The 15,131-nt window shown below is 40.9% G+C and overlaps 1 long non-coding RNA gene across 1 annotated transcript; it reads right to left on the reverse strand.

The window, feature by feature from the left end:
* Positions 1–807: 807 nt before the first annotated feature.
* On the reverse strand, positions 808–14,102 carry LOC148684522 (uncharacterized). The gene is made up of 3 exons (XR_015945867.1): positions 13,906–14,102; positions 12,728–12,783; positions 808–1,163 (listed from the first exon to the last, which is right to left on the reverse strand). It is a non-coding gene; the product is annotated as an uncharacterized LOC148684522 (long non-coding RNA).
* Between the last annotated feature and the right edge of the window lie 1,029 nt (positions 14,103–15,131).

Raw genomic sequence — 15,131 nt, forward strand, 5'->3', positions numbered from 1 at the left:
AAGGTGCCTCCATTATGGCATTGCGTATGCAAGAGCAATGTTCACCTGCACGGACCCCAACCACTCTGCTGGTGGAGCCTATGTATAATAAATTGCATGGATAGCGAATGAGGTAGACCAGATTTGTTGTTTGACACGTTCTAAACTGACGTATAGCAAATCTGAAATTAGTGTTCTCATCGTAAATTTCTTTCAGTTGAATAAAAATGGGCAGGAAGAGCATCTGCCACACTTGTAGTGACCCGTAGGCCCCAAATTACCAATGGTCCGAGTTGTAAGTCTATCCAGAGAGTTCCAGCCGTGTTGATGAGTGAAAATGGAAGTGAGTACTGTTCACGTGAAATTCAGGCTCTCCTGGCCAAGGAGGGAATTGAACACCTAACAACAATTCCCTACACACCACAGCAGAACTCCATAGTGGAGAGAAAGTTTAGATCCATTATGGATATGTCAAGATGCATTATAAAAGATGCATCCCAGCCATAGAAGCTGTGGACAGATGCAGCAAACACAGCAGTTTATCTGTGTTAGATTGCCAACTAAGGGAGCAGAGCGCACACCTTTTGAACTTTGGCATGGGAAAGTTCCCAATTTGTCACACATACGTGTGTTTGGAAGTCTGTGTTCCTACCACGTAGGAACACAGGCACAAGCTTGACTCCAGGGCACAAGCAGGTATCCTTGTGGGGTACACTTCTGGAGGCAAGGGATACAGAATCATGGACTTACAAACTGGAGAGACAAGTGCACACCATGCAGTTTATTTTGATGAACATGGCAAAGCTGACACTAAGAATGGTGTGGATTTTTCCAAACAGTCAGAAAGGACTCAAGAACTTGTATGCTTCCCTTCTGCAACCCTGCAAAGTCCTAATCTGCCTTCCAGTGTTATAGCCCCCCCTTTACAGGCAATGCACCAGAAGACACAGAGGACCACACCCCTGGCGGCACCAGAGATGAAGAGGAGGAATCGGATGAAGACATGCCAGCTTTGGAGGAGGATGAGGAAGCTGATGCAGTCGCAGAACCAGAGGTCAGACGCTCATCCAGAACCAACAGAGGTGTCCCACCAATAAGGCTGTCCTACTTCACAGGGTCGGCGTTTCCACAGGAACCTTCCACATGGGAAGAGATAAAGAGATGCCAGCTCCACAAGCCAGTCTCTGGAAGAAGGTCAGAGAGGAAGAGATGAATGCACTGCATCAAAACAAGACCCGGACACTGAGTTGCCTCCCGGCAATAAGGCCATTGGCAGGAAATAGGTTCAAGGATAAGAAGGGGTCAGGAGGAGAAGTTCAGCGCTACAAAGCTAGACTTGTGGCACAGGGATTTTCACGACATTTTGGTGAAGACTACAATGAGGTTTTTGCACCAACCGTGAGGTACAGCAGCGTAAGAATGCTTTTGAGCATTGCAGCCTCCAAGCAAATGGGGGTGAAACACATTGACATTGCCACTGCTTTCCTTCACAGGCAAATTTCTGAGGAAATTTATATGAAACAGCCCAAAGGTTTTGTAAAAGCAGAAGAGGCACATTTAGTGTGCAAGCTGCAAAAGGGACTTTATGGACTTAAGCAGGGTGCTAGAGCCTGGAACCAAAAGTTGCATAAAATGCGGATGCAACTTGGGTGCAAGCAAGGCAATGCTGACAAGTGCTTGTACAGTAAGTCAAATAATGGACAATTCTCATATGTTCTAGTATTTGTTGATGACCTGATTATTGCCACAGCAAGTGAAACTGACTATGCACAGACAGTAAAACACCTTAGCAAAGAGATTGAAGTCAAGGAACTAGATGTCCAGTACTACCTTGGGATTCAAGTGGAAAGAGAAGAAGATGGCTCATTTCTTCTCAACCAAAGGCAAAAGATCCATGAACTGATTGAATGCATGCAGATGCAAAATGCAAACCTAGTTGCAACACCCATGGCTACAGACGTCTTGAAGAATCAGCAGGATTTGAAGCCGTTACCAGACAACAGTGAATACAGGTCGGTGATTGGTAAACTTTTGTATTTACAGTAGTTACCACATGTAGACCTGACTTAGCAAAAGCTGTGGGGATTCTTAGTAGAAAGGTGAATTCTCCCACTGAGCATGATTGGGCAGGTATAAAAAGGGTGGTGTAGTATTTGAAGAGTACCATGAATAGTAAATTAAGGTTACCAGCTGTCAGAAACCCTAAGTTGGTTGGGTATACTGATGCGGATTGGGCTGGGGACAATGCTGAGTATAAATCCACAGGTGGATTTGTTTTTATGTTTGCAGATGGACCTGTTGCTGTGTAGCATTGTCTTCCACAGAATCAGAATACATTGCAGCGACAGAAGAGTGCAGAGAGGTTGCCTGGCTCAATCAACTCATCAAGGACTTTGGGTTGGTGAGAAAGGAACCTGTCAGCTTACTAGAGGACAATCAGAGTTGCCTGAAGCTGACACAGAGTGAGAAGTTCCACATGAGGACAAATCATATTGGCGTAAAGTACCATTATATCCGTGAGATGATCCAGGATGGATTTTTGGGACTGTCTTACTGCAGCACCAAAGAGATGCATCCTTTTTTAAAATTTTTTAATTAATTTTATAAAAAGAAAAAACCAATCAATTCACATTAATAATCCACCCATACAAAATAGTTCGCCAACACATAAAAAAGCACAAAAACAAACAACAGCAAAAAGACAAAAAAGACAAAAAAAAGAGAATATTACTTTTAACTTTTTCATCACATTGTGGACTTCCTCAGATCTCCCCTCATTGGGTCCCTATTAAAATTAACCTTTAGGAGACTTCCAGTCCGGGTGCGCTAGAAGACGAGTCGCAAAAAACAGAGCTCCATAAACCGGGCCAGTTTTTCGATTCAGTGAGCAGCTCCGGGGGGGGGGGGGTTGGCGCCGCTAACCCACCCAAAAAGAAGGTGAGAGTGCGGGTCTCTCACTGAACACAAAATAAGGCGTTAAAGGCGGAACTTCGTCCCGGCACCTTCGGTGGAGGAGACGGAGAGGAGCCAGACGCCATAGATCGCGGACACACTGAAAGGGCGCCCAAGAACTCGCAATAGTCAGCACCCGCGACAACCTGACCAAGAAAAAGAAACTGAAGGTACCGACCTGAGAGAAAATCATAGCGTATTTTGAAGCCTTAAGATATAAACTCCAGGCAGAGAGCAAGGTCAGGGAACTACTTACAGATGCGGAGGGATATTGTTAACAGCGGAACTTCTCTTAAAAAGAAAATCAGCAAACCACGGGAGAGTACGTTGCTGCAAGGGGCTGAGGATATAAGGAGGACAGAGGCAAAAGCGAGATTTTAAGGCAAGTAACCAAGTGGGAGTAAAATATCTTAACAATAAAAGGACTTTGTAATTAAGAAAGAGACCTTATTGGTACTGAGGCAGAAAGAAAGGAAAGGAAAGAACGCTATGAGGGAGAAAAAAGGAGGATGAGGAGAGAAAGGAGGCGGAGGGGTTGTGTTTGTTGGCTGTGTTTAAGAACGGTAAAATCGCAAACTGCAAAGAACTGCAAAAGAAAATGGCAGACAAGATCTAATAAGCCACTGTGAAACTGTACGGTCACGACTTCCGCCTTCTTCTTGGAACGGGAAGGGAAGGAGGAGTGGTAATTAAAGGAGCCCAAGGACACTAGAGGGGAACGATAGTGAAGCCTGCTGCAGAGTTAAATATATACTGAATTGCTTGTGTCACAGGGGTGTTGATGGGCTACTTCAGAGTAACGACGCCACACCGCTCTGCATTTTATCTTTTATTTGGTGCTGCGTATTTACAGTGCTAAAGGCAGTGCTATTTACAGAGACACATCTTAACCGCTTGAGTCAGAACCTCCGAATGGCGTTTGGCGCGTCTTTCTCCAACATAACAGCTTGGGGAGACCCAGCCTCTTCCCCCGACGTTTCCTGCGCAATTCCGGAGTTGGGGGGATCGGTCTACCCCCCTTGCTTTCCCCTTCCTGTCCCACCTGGGACGATGGCTCCGCTACCTTGCCAGAGCCTCGGATACCACTTCCTGCTTCCCCAATTGAGTCGGAACTCTCCCTGCTTTCCTCCGTGCTTGGGGATGGGCTGGACCTCAAGATGGGAGGGACTTCGCGATATCCCTTGTCCCTCACATCCTGCATATGAACTGCTTTTAAAATTGGGTTTTATACCCCACCTACAATTCTAGATTTGTGCTTGCCTTTGTGTTAGATCCCATGGACTTCTAAATACTGGGTTAGAAGGGGACTCCCAATATTAGGAGCAAAAGGGGCTAAAGACAGATACTCACTGGGAAAACCATAAATAAAGAAAAGATGGGCAGCAAAAAAATCTCAAGTCCTGGCAGCAAGGAGACAATCATCGTCATATGAAAATGACGCATTTACAGATATCACAGAACTGATAACCGAGATGAATAAGACTCTAAATGAAAAATTAGACACGGTAGAGGCAAAAATTGAAAACAATTCAAAGATCATTTTGGAAATGACCGGCCAAATTAAAGACTTATATGGGAGAAATAAAGAACTAGACAAATCAGTGAAGGACTTGAGTTCTAAGGTTCAAAAGCAAGAAGAATCCATCAAAAAAAATCATGACAGTGAATAAAGAATTAAAAGAACTTCATGAGGAAGAGGAAGATGAGAGGCAATCTATTAAGCAAATGCAGGAGGACCTGGCGGACCAGATTGCCATGTTAGAGATGAAGCAAAAATCTCTGTGGTTGAGGCTGAGGGGAGTATATGAGTCTCCAAATGAACAAATAGATGAGAAGATCATAAGGGAATTGGCAATCTGGCTCAAGGTAAAGGAGGACGATTTGCTTATGGACATAGATAAAATTTATAGAATACGGACAGACAAATCTAAGAACAAGAAAGGACCAGGGGACTGTATGGTCATATTAAATTCCAGACTGTTGAAAGATAAGATTTTCCAAAAGAAAATGCAGGAAGAGCTGGTGATAGATGGGAAAGCAGTGGCCATCTTTAAAGAAATCCCCAAAATATTTGTCCTTAAAAGGCAAAAATACAAAGTTCTAACAGAAGCCTTAATAAAAAGAGGCATTTGGTTTACGTATATGGGAGTTCCCAGAAGGCCTGACATTCTTCTACAAAGAGAGAAGGAAGACGATCAGATCGATGGAGGAAGCGGAGAAATTTATGAGAAGATTGAAGAACGAAGCAGGAGAGGAAGAAGAAGGGGAGAGGTGTTTGGAACATTGAGAAAGTAGATTAGGAGGGGAAAGCTGAGATTGTGTAAATTAAGACTAAGAAAGAAGGGAGATATGTCTTTTTAAGGAAATATTAATTTGGGAGAAATCACAAAGGTAAAGATAAATATAAGCAACTTGTAAGGTGGGATTGTTTTTGTTCTCTTTCTGCTGCTTTATCTGTATTTGTTCTTGTTATATAGAATTTGATATAGAAGGAAGATCTGCTACCTTCTTTAAAATTCCTGAAATTTCCTTTCAGAAGCAGTCAGGAGTAGCCATTGGTGAATAAAGCCTATTTGTTGGTAATAGTACAAGTGAAAGCGGTGTAAAGAGAAGTTTATTCTGTGAAATTTTATTTGATCATTGAATAGGAAATAAAGAATGAGGTTTACTTTAATTTCATGGAATGTAAATGGTCTAAAGAGAAAAGAAAAAAGGAATAAGATAGAACACCTGTTAAAAAGGGGTCCTGGGATATAATGTGCATCCAGGAAACGCATATTTCACAAAATCATGAAAGAGTCCTTAAAAATGGGAGATTGGGACAGGAATTTATTTCAGCAGACAGGAAGAAAAAAGGGGTGGTGGTAACATATGTAAATCCAAAGCTAAAGGCGGAGACAATTTTTCAAGACAATGAAGGGAGAGTGGTAGGAGTAAAAATAAATTTAAGTATTGGGAAGGTAGTTGTGATCAATGTGTATGCACCAAATGATTGTAAAGCAGATTTTTAAAAAAAATTAGAGAAATTGATAGGGGAATATGTAAAAGATGAAGAAATTATTTTGGCAGGGGATATGAATGGAATAATCAATCCGGAACTAGACAGAACTAATATAGGAAGAAAAAGAGGAGGGAAACTGCCGGGGAGTTTTCTGAAATTAGCTGCAAATTATGAATTGAGAGATATTTGGAGGGAATGGAACCTGGCCAGGAGAAGGTTTACTCACTACTCGGATGCAAAACAGTCAGCAGCCAGATTAGATGCCATATGGATAACCAAAAACTTATTTCCAAAAATAAATAAATGTGAAATTCTGGCCAAATTAATCTCTGATCATAACCCAGTGATGATAGGAATTAATGACCAGACAGAGCATCCCAAGAGGTGGAGGTTAGATGAAAAGATTCTACGGGATGAAGAATTTGTAGAAAAAATGAAATCGCTGCTGAGGGAATTTCTAGAAATTAATATCAGGGAAGAGACAAAATTGACAACAGTATGGGATGCTAGTAAAGCATATTTAAGGGGACTTTATATACAACAAAAAGGTAAAAAACAGAAAGAAAGGAAAGAAAGGATAGAAGAAATTAAAAAGAGAATAGAGGAGAAAGAAAAAGAACTGGGAAGAAATCCAAAAGAAAAAAATTTAGAGAATCAAATCAAAATTTTACAAAAAGAATTAGAGAACATAGTGGATCAAGAATTGGAAAAGAAAATTGGCTGGAGTAAACAAAGGAATTTTGAATTTGGAAATAAGTCGGGGAAACTTTTATCTTGGCAATTAAGAAAAAGACAAAATGAAAAAATCATAACAAGTGTAAGAGAGGGAGGCAGTTGCTGGACAAAAACGGATGAGATAAAAAGATGCCTAGTCAATTTCTATAAAAAGCTATATGAGGGGAAGTTAGGGAAGGAGAGGGAAATTGAGAAATATTTAGAGAAGTACAAGGGGAAGTCAATAAATGAAGAGGAAAGAAAATTACTAAATCAAACAATTTCAAAACAAGAAAAGAATTTGGCAATAAAGAAATTGAAGGAGGGGAAATCTCCGGGCACGGATGGGCTGGGAAGCCAACATTATAAGATCTTTAAAGAGGAATTGATAGACATCTACCAAAAATTGGCAAACGAAGTATTAGGAAAAGGTACCATCCCTCAATCATGGCAAGAGGCATATATTACCAAAAGAAAAAAGCGAAGAAATACAGGTTTCAAATTTTAGACCAATATCTCTACTAAACGTAGATTATAAAATTTATGCTACCGGTAATATCATGGCGGAGAGATTGAAGATTATATTAAATAGAGTGATTGAGCAAAACCAACAAGGGTTCCTTCCAGGAAGAAAAATAGCAAATAACATAAGACTTTTTTTTAACACTATTGAATTTTTGGACTGGAACCTGAGCAAAAAGGCTGCTTTTGTGTTCCTGGACGCGGAGAAAGCTTTTGATAACCTGCACTGGGATTTTATGATAAAGGCTATGAGGAGGATAGGCATAAATGGAAACTTTTTAGAAGGAATAAAAGCAATTTATAGGAAGCAATCTGCCAAATTGATAGTAAATGGTGATCTGTCAGAGGAGTTTGAAATTGGCAAAGGAACTAGGCAAGGATGTCCGCTCTCGCTCTTGTTATTTATTTTATTGATTGAATTTTTATTAAATGAGATTAAGGAAGAGGAAGAAATAAAGGGAATCAGAGTAAAAAGATACACAATTAAAATAAGGGTGTTTGCGGACGACATCATAATAATGCTGGAGGATCCAGTGGATTCAGTAAAAAAATTAAGAGAAAAATTGGATGATTATAGAGAGGCATGCGGATTCAAAGTGAACGTAATCAAAACCAAAATTATGATCAAAAATTTGAGAGGAGAAGAAGCAAAGAAAATTGGAAAACCTGGCAGGATGGCAAATAGTTAAAAGAGTCAAATATTTAGGCATAATTGTCACGACAAATAATATCAATCTATTTGAAAACAATTATATTAAATTATGGAAAGAGATAAGCTGTAGGTTTCAGAAATATAAAGGGTTGGCACGCCTATTTGGTATTGGAAAAGAAAGGAACCCAAAAGGAATTTTCGGATCACATAATTAAAAAATCTCTTTATCAAATTTGCCAAGAGTTTAGACCGTTAGTAGAACCCCAAAGCCCATGGTGGGCATCCCCTGTGGAGATGACAGCCATGGGCACAAATGCAGGAGTAAGTAAATGGCCAACATATCGGGATTTAGTGGTGAGGGAAGGGGACCAACTCTGTTTAAAACCATATGAGGAGATAAAAACACACTGCTCAAGTTGGTTACATTATGGGCAGATACAAAGCATCTTTAAGGCCCATAAGGAAGCTGGTTTCCTTCCGAAGGAATCTAAATTACAAGAAATCATAATAGACAATGACAAAAAATTATGGGGGGAAATGTATAGATTTTTGTTGGACTGGGAATTAAAAGATGAACTCACAAAAAACGTGATGGTAAAATGGGCAGCTGATATTGGCAAACCAATTCTAATAAACCAATGGGAAAAATTATGGAAATTAGATATAAAATTTACGACATGTATAACAATCAGAGAAAATATCCTGAAGATGTTTCATAGATGGTGTGTAACCCCCGAAAGAATTGCAAAAATCTATAGAACAGGAGATGGGAGGTGTTGAAAGTGCCAAAAGAAAATAGGAAGTTTCTACCATTGCTGGTGGACGTGCCCGAAGGTTGCGGAATTCTGGGACAAAGTATATGATAACTTTAAAAAGATGCTGAAATTTACATTTGAAAAAATTCCCGAAATCCTGCTACTAAGCATTATCCCAAGTAATATACCAAAAGATAGAATCAAAATCTTACTTTACGCATGCGCAGCAGCCAGGATCCTAATTGCAACAAAATGGAAAGGAGAGAATTTACCTACAGTACAGGAATGGGAGGGGAAAATGATAGAATATTTGAGGTTGGCGAAAATGACTGCAATAATCAGGAATGTACAGGAAATAAGGAGGGAATGGAAATATGTACAAGACTACTTGGAAAAAGAAACTATAAATAACAAGATAGTGATGTGCTTAGATTGAGATTATAAGAGAAGAGGATAAATTGAATCATAGAATCATAGAATCATAGAATATAGAGTTGGAAGAGACCACAAGGGCCATCCAGTCCAACCCCCTGCCAAGCAGGAAACACCTGACAGATTCCTGACAGATGGCTGTCAAGCCTCTGCTTAAAGACCTCCAAAGAAGGAGACTCCACCACACTCCTTGGCAGCAAATTCCACTGCCGAACAGCTCTTACTGTCAGGAAGTTCTTCCTAATGTTTAGGTGGAATTTTCTTTCTTGTAGTTTGAATCCGTTGCTCCGTGTCCGCTGCTTGGCAGGGGGTTGGACTGGATGGCCCTTGTGGACTCTTCCAACTCTATGATTCTATGATTCTATGATTCTATGATTCTCTGGAGCAGCAGAAAACAACCTTTCTCCCTCCTTTATATGACATCCTTTTATATATTTGAACATGGTTATCATATCACCCCTTAACCTTCTCTTCTCCAGGCTAAACATACCCAGCTCCCTAAGCCGTTCCTCATAAGGCATCATTTCCAGGCCTTTGACCATTTTGGTTGCCCTCTTCTGGACACGTTCCAGCTTATCAGTATCCTTCTTGAACTGTGGTGCCCAGAACTGGACACAATACTCCAGGTGAGGTCTGACCAGAGCAGAATACAGTGGTACTATTACTTCCCTTGATCTAGATGCTATACTCCTATTGATGCAGCCCAGAATTGCATTGGCTTTTTTAGCTGCTGCATCACACTGCTGACTCATGTCAAGTTTGTGGTCAACCAAAACTCCTAGATCCTTTTCACATGTACTGCTCTCAAGCCAGGTGTCTCCCATCCTGTATTTGTGCCTTTCATTTTTTTTGCCCAAGTGTAGTACTTTACATTTCTCCTTGTTAAAATTCATCTTGTTTGCTTTGGCCCAGTTGTCTAATCTGTTAAGGTCATTCTGAAGTGTGATCCTGTCCTCTGGGGTGTTAGCCACCCCTCCCAATTTGGTGTCATCTGCAAACTTGCTCAGGATTCCCTCAAGCCCATCATCCAAGTCATTGATAAAGATGTTGAACAAGACTGGGCCCAAGACAGAACCCTGTGGCACCCCACTAGTCACTACTCTCCAGGATGAGGAGGAGCCATTGATGAGCACCCTTTGGGTTCGGTCAGTAAGCCAGCTACAAATCCACTGAATGGTAGCATTGTCTAGCCCACATTTTAGCAGCTTCTTTACAAGAATATCATGGGGCACCTTGTCAAAGGCCTTGCTGAAATCAAGATAGGCTACATCCCCAGCGTTCCCTTCATCTACCAGGCTTGTAATTCTGTCAAAAAATGAGATCAGATTAGTCTGACATGACTTATTTTTCAGGAACCCATGCTGACTTTTAGTGATCACAGAGTTTCTTTCTAGGTGCTCACAGACTGTTTGCTTAATGATCTGCTCTAGAATCTTTCCTGGTATTGATGTCAGGCTGACTGGGCGGTAATTGTTTGGGTCCTCTCTTTTCCCCTTTTTGAAAATAGGGACAACATTTGCCCTCCTCCAGTCTGCTGGAACTTCGCCTGTTCTCCAGGAATTTTCAAAGATTATTGCCAGTGGTTCTGAAATCACCTCTGCCAGTTCTTTTAATACTCTTGGATGTAGTTCATCTGGCCCTGGAGACTTGAATACATCTAAACTAGCCAAGTATTCTTGTACTACCTCCTTACTTATTCTGGGCTGTGTTTCCCCTGCTGAATCATCTGCTCCATATTCTTCAGGTCGGGCGTTGTTTTCTTTCTTGGAGAAGACTGAGGCAAAGAAGGCATTGAGGAGTTCTGCCCTTTCTCTGTCCCCTGTTTGCATTTCACCATCTTCTCCTCTGAGTGACCCCACTGTTTCCTTGTTTTTCCTTTTGCTACGGACATACCCATAAAAGCCCTTTTTGTTGCTTTTAACCTCTCTGGCGAGCCTGAGTTCATTCTGTGCTTTAGCTTTTCTGACTTTGTCTCTACACGTGCTGGCTATATGTTTGAATTCCTCTCTGGAGATTTCCCCCCTTTTCCATTTTTTGTACATATCCCTTTTAAATCTTAACTCAGTCAAAAGTTCTTTAGATAGCCAGCCTGGCTTCTTTAGGCACCTTCCATGTTTCCGTCTCATTGGTATTGCCTGAAGTTGTGCTTTTAATATCTCCCTTTTAACAAACTCCCAACCATCATGAATTCCCTTCCCTTTTAGTATTACTGTCCATGGGATTTCACCCAGCGTTTCCCTAAGTTTTCTGAAGTCGGCTTTCTTAAAGTCTAGAATTTGGACCTTAGTATGCTTGGTTGCTCCTTTCCGCTGGATAATAAACTCCAGAAGAGCATGGTCACTCCCACCTAATGATCCTGCCACTTCTACCCCACTAACCAAGTCATCACTATTGGTTAGGACCAGATCTAAAATGGCTGATCCTCTTGTTGCTTCCCCCACTTTCTGGACAATGAAGTTGTCTGCAAGGCCAGTGAGGAATCTGTTCGACCTTATGCTCTTGGCTGAGTTTGACATCCAACAAATATCAGGATAGTTGAAATTCCCCATTACTACTATCTCACTTCCTTTGGAATGCTTGGCCATCTGTTCCAGGAAGGCATCATCTGTGTCCTCAGTTTGGCTTGGGGATCTATAGTAAACTCCCACAATGAGATCACTGTTGTTTTTCTCTCCCTTAATTTTGACCCAGATACTCTCAATTTGGCTTTGAAGTTTTAAATCCTGGATCTCTTCACAGGTATACATATCCCTAACATATAAAGCTACTCCTCCTCCTTTCCTGTTTGGTCTATTTCTCTTAAATAGATTGTATCCCTCTATTACTACATTCCAGTCATGAGACTCATCCCACCAGGTTTCAGTGATGCCTATTATGTCATATTTAGTTTGCTGTACCAAGAGCTCAAGTTCATCTTGTTTATTTCCCATGCTCTGTGCATTAGTATACAGACATTGAAGACCGTTGATCATTCCCCCATGTCTCTTATTTAAGGATATTTTCGTCCCACCACTAGGTCTGCATGCTGCTTGCTCCATTTGGTCCTTGACATTTGGATGATCATCTTCAGCATTTGATAGACTCCTACCTTCAGGACCACTGTCTCCCTCCCCCACATAAGTCAGTTTAAAGCCCTCCTGATGAGGTTTTTGAGTTTCGTGGCAAAAACATTCCTCCCAACTTTTGTGAGGTGCAGTCCATCACTTGCCAGAAGTCCATCTTCAAGAAACTGCAGACCGTGATCTAGGAATCCAAACCGTTCCTGTTTGCACCATTTGCGAAGCCAGTTGTTCACTTCCCCTATTTTTCCCTCTCTCCCTGGGCCATGTCGTTCAACTGGGAGGACAGAAGAGATGACAATTTGTGCATCTAATTGCTTCAACTTCCTGCCCAGAGCCTCATAATCATTTTTGATCTTCTGTAAGCTATGGCTTGCAGTGTCATTGGTTCCCACATGCACCAAAAGGAAGGGGTTGAGAGACTTAGAAAAAGGAAATTGAGAGACTTAGAAAAGGAATATATGTATACAATGTAAGAGGTATAGCAAGGGAAAGTAAATATACAGAGGGAATCGTGTTGTAAATAGTAGGAAGTGAATTTTTGTCTGTTTTTCTTTTCTGAATTTTTTTCTTTTCTTTTTTCTCTTCTTCTTATGAGTCTTTTTTCACTTTTCTAATTCTTTTTGTTTCTTTTTTGTGTAAGATAAGAATGAAACCTCACCGGACGGCTCTGGCGATGAACTGGAAGCCTTGACTGCTGACATCCTGATGAAACCCCTGCAAAGAGAGAATTTCCAGAACCTATGTGTCAAGCTGGGACTCTGGGTGGTTGAATAAAGTTATTTACGTTTTGTGCATATTGTATTGCCTGAGATGTGGGATGTGAAACACAGAGCAGTCAAGTACAACATCCCTAGAGTGGACATAAAAAGGAGATGTCTAGACCAGCCAGTCGGAACTTCTTGCTTCCTCCTAGGCTGGGACAGACTTCCTCTACATGTGACCAGAGGTGGGCATGGCCTCACCTGTGCAGGTAACAAAAGCATAGGACTGGACGCCATCTCTCTCACTCTCTCTCTCTCACTACATTTGTTGAAGAAGCAACATCTGCTTAGCCTAAGATGCTCTCTTGGCAGCCAAGAGAGGACAAAGGAGCTGTCTCCTTATGGGATAGTTTCCAGGTATATTACTTTTGTAACTTAAGTCTGCTTTCTGGGATCCATCTGTGAACAGAATGAGTGAATAAGTAAACTCTTTTTATACTTTATAGAAGACTGTGTTGTGTCTTTCTCTTTTATGAGGGTCTAAAGGGGAAATTACCAGGTAACTAATTTTAGAGGCTTTAGCAAGCCTGAGCAATTGCATCTGCTGTGCAAGTTTAAAAAGAGGAATGTTACTCTGCTAAACACAAGTTGGAAAAGGATATAATCAAACAATATATCCTCTCCTGCATCCCTGTACATTCCCACAATACTAGTGGCACATCAGTCCAAATCTCTCCCATTGATTTCATGATTAAGCATGCATAGGATTCTGCTGTTTTTGTACATAGGCAAACATACATACCACTGATCTCTATACATTTCCCTGCATTAGACAACCAGGGACTTCCAGTGCAAGGAAACCCTACTTTCTGAAACACAGAAAGTCACCAAAAATAGCAAAATAGCAAAATGAATGGTTTTATTAGCATGAATGGAGCAAGGAGGCCATAATATTAAAGATGTACTGTCACATACGCAGGATCCCCCTCCCAACTGCCAAATAGCCCTGATTAGGTGTTATCAGAAGGAAATGAGACTCAGGAAGAACAAATGAAGATGCCAAAGGAGGCCTTCCTGACAAAAGAATATGTAAATCTTTTCACTAACTTTTGTGAAATGGGTTCTTGAACCATACCTGATTGACATGGGCATGTCTGGATCTCAGGTTTCTGCCTGACACAACACCTTTTCTGAGACATATCTATGATGTCTTGATGATGCATCCTGAGATGTATTATGGGAAAGTTTGGGAAACTTTTAAAAACAATGTAACCATTGTTCTTGGCTTCTTGCTGCTTCATCTTTGTGGTAGTTGGAAGTCTTGTTGCAACAATAAAGATCAGGCCTACAAGCTGCTGTTTTGCTTCTATTCCTGGCTGAAGTCTTTTGCTTGTGACCCCTGATCTGAACCTGTGGGATCTGGGACTAGCTGACTCAAAAGAGTGCCCCCACCGGTTCCCTGGAACATTGCAATTAGTCATTTTATTTCCCAGTGAAATCACTCTGTCACTGGCTGCTACTGATATAAGCAGGAAAACAATGGTGTGATCCCAGGTCTGCTGTAACATGTTGTTTGGCCCAGAGTTGTCACACCAAATGATAATTAGGTAGCTGGAATGGAAAAAACAGAGCGGGGGGGGGGGACCCAGATGTAAATTACCCAGGCATGGTATCACATTGTTTAATCAGTTATTTGTTTGTCATCTGAGTACAAGTAGTGCTTATCCTGGTTATGTTAGCGATAACAAGGCTAGGGCTTTATACTAAAAACAGGAGGGCAAGATGTTAAATAATTCAGTTGGGCACTAAGGAAAGCACATTATGTTCAGACAATGCTGTATAATGCTGTATAATGTTCTCCATCTCCATTTAATATTTGAGTTGTAGAAAGGTGTCTGGTTGTACAGCAACAAGTGTGTAATAAAACATGGCTGATTCCTCAGTTCCCTTTATTTCATTGTTAATGTTTAACATTCAGAAACAAATGTACTGGTTACTTTCTCTACAATGGAAGTCCATTTGTATTTGAATCCTGCTGTTCATCCTGTGGAGAGGACATGTTCTGATATTATAGATATGGTCTATTTTTCAGCACTAGCCTAAGGACTAAAGAAGGGAAGCGGGTGGTGCTGTGGGTTATTTTTTTAAATATTTTTATTGGTTTTACAATAAAAGACAACCAAAACAAACAGCACAGTAAAACATAATAAACACAAAAGCATAACAATAAAAAGAAAAGAATCCAAATACACAATCCTTTTCTTTTAACATTGTATAAAGGGACTTCCTCGAGTTCCCTCCAACTGCGGTTCATTTCTTCTTTATCTTTAGCAATTTCCAATTTATCATTAAAAATTTCAT

The sequence above is a fragment of the Zootoca vivipara genome, chromosome 9 (genome assembly GCF_965207765.1).
Source record: "Zootoca vivipara chromosome 9, rZooViv2.hap1.1, whole genome shotgun sequence".
Lineage (NCBI taxonomy): Eukaryota > Metazoa > Chordata > Lepidosauria > Squamata > Lacertidae > Zootoca > Zootoca vivipara.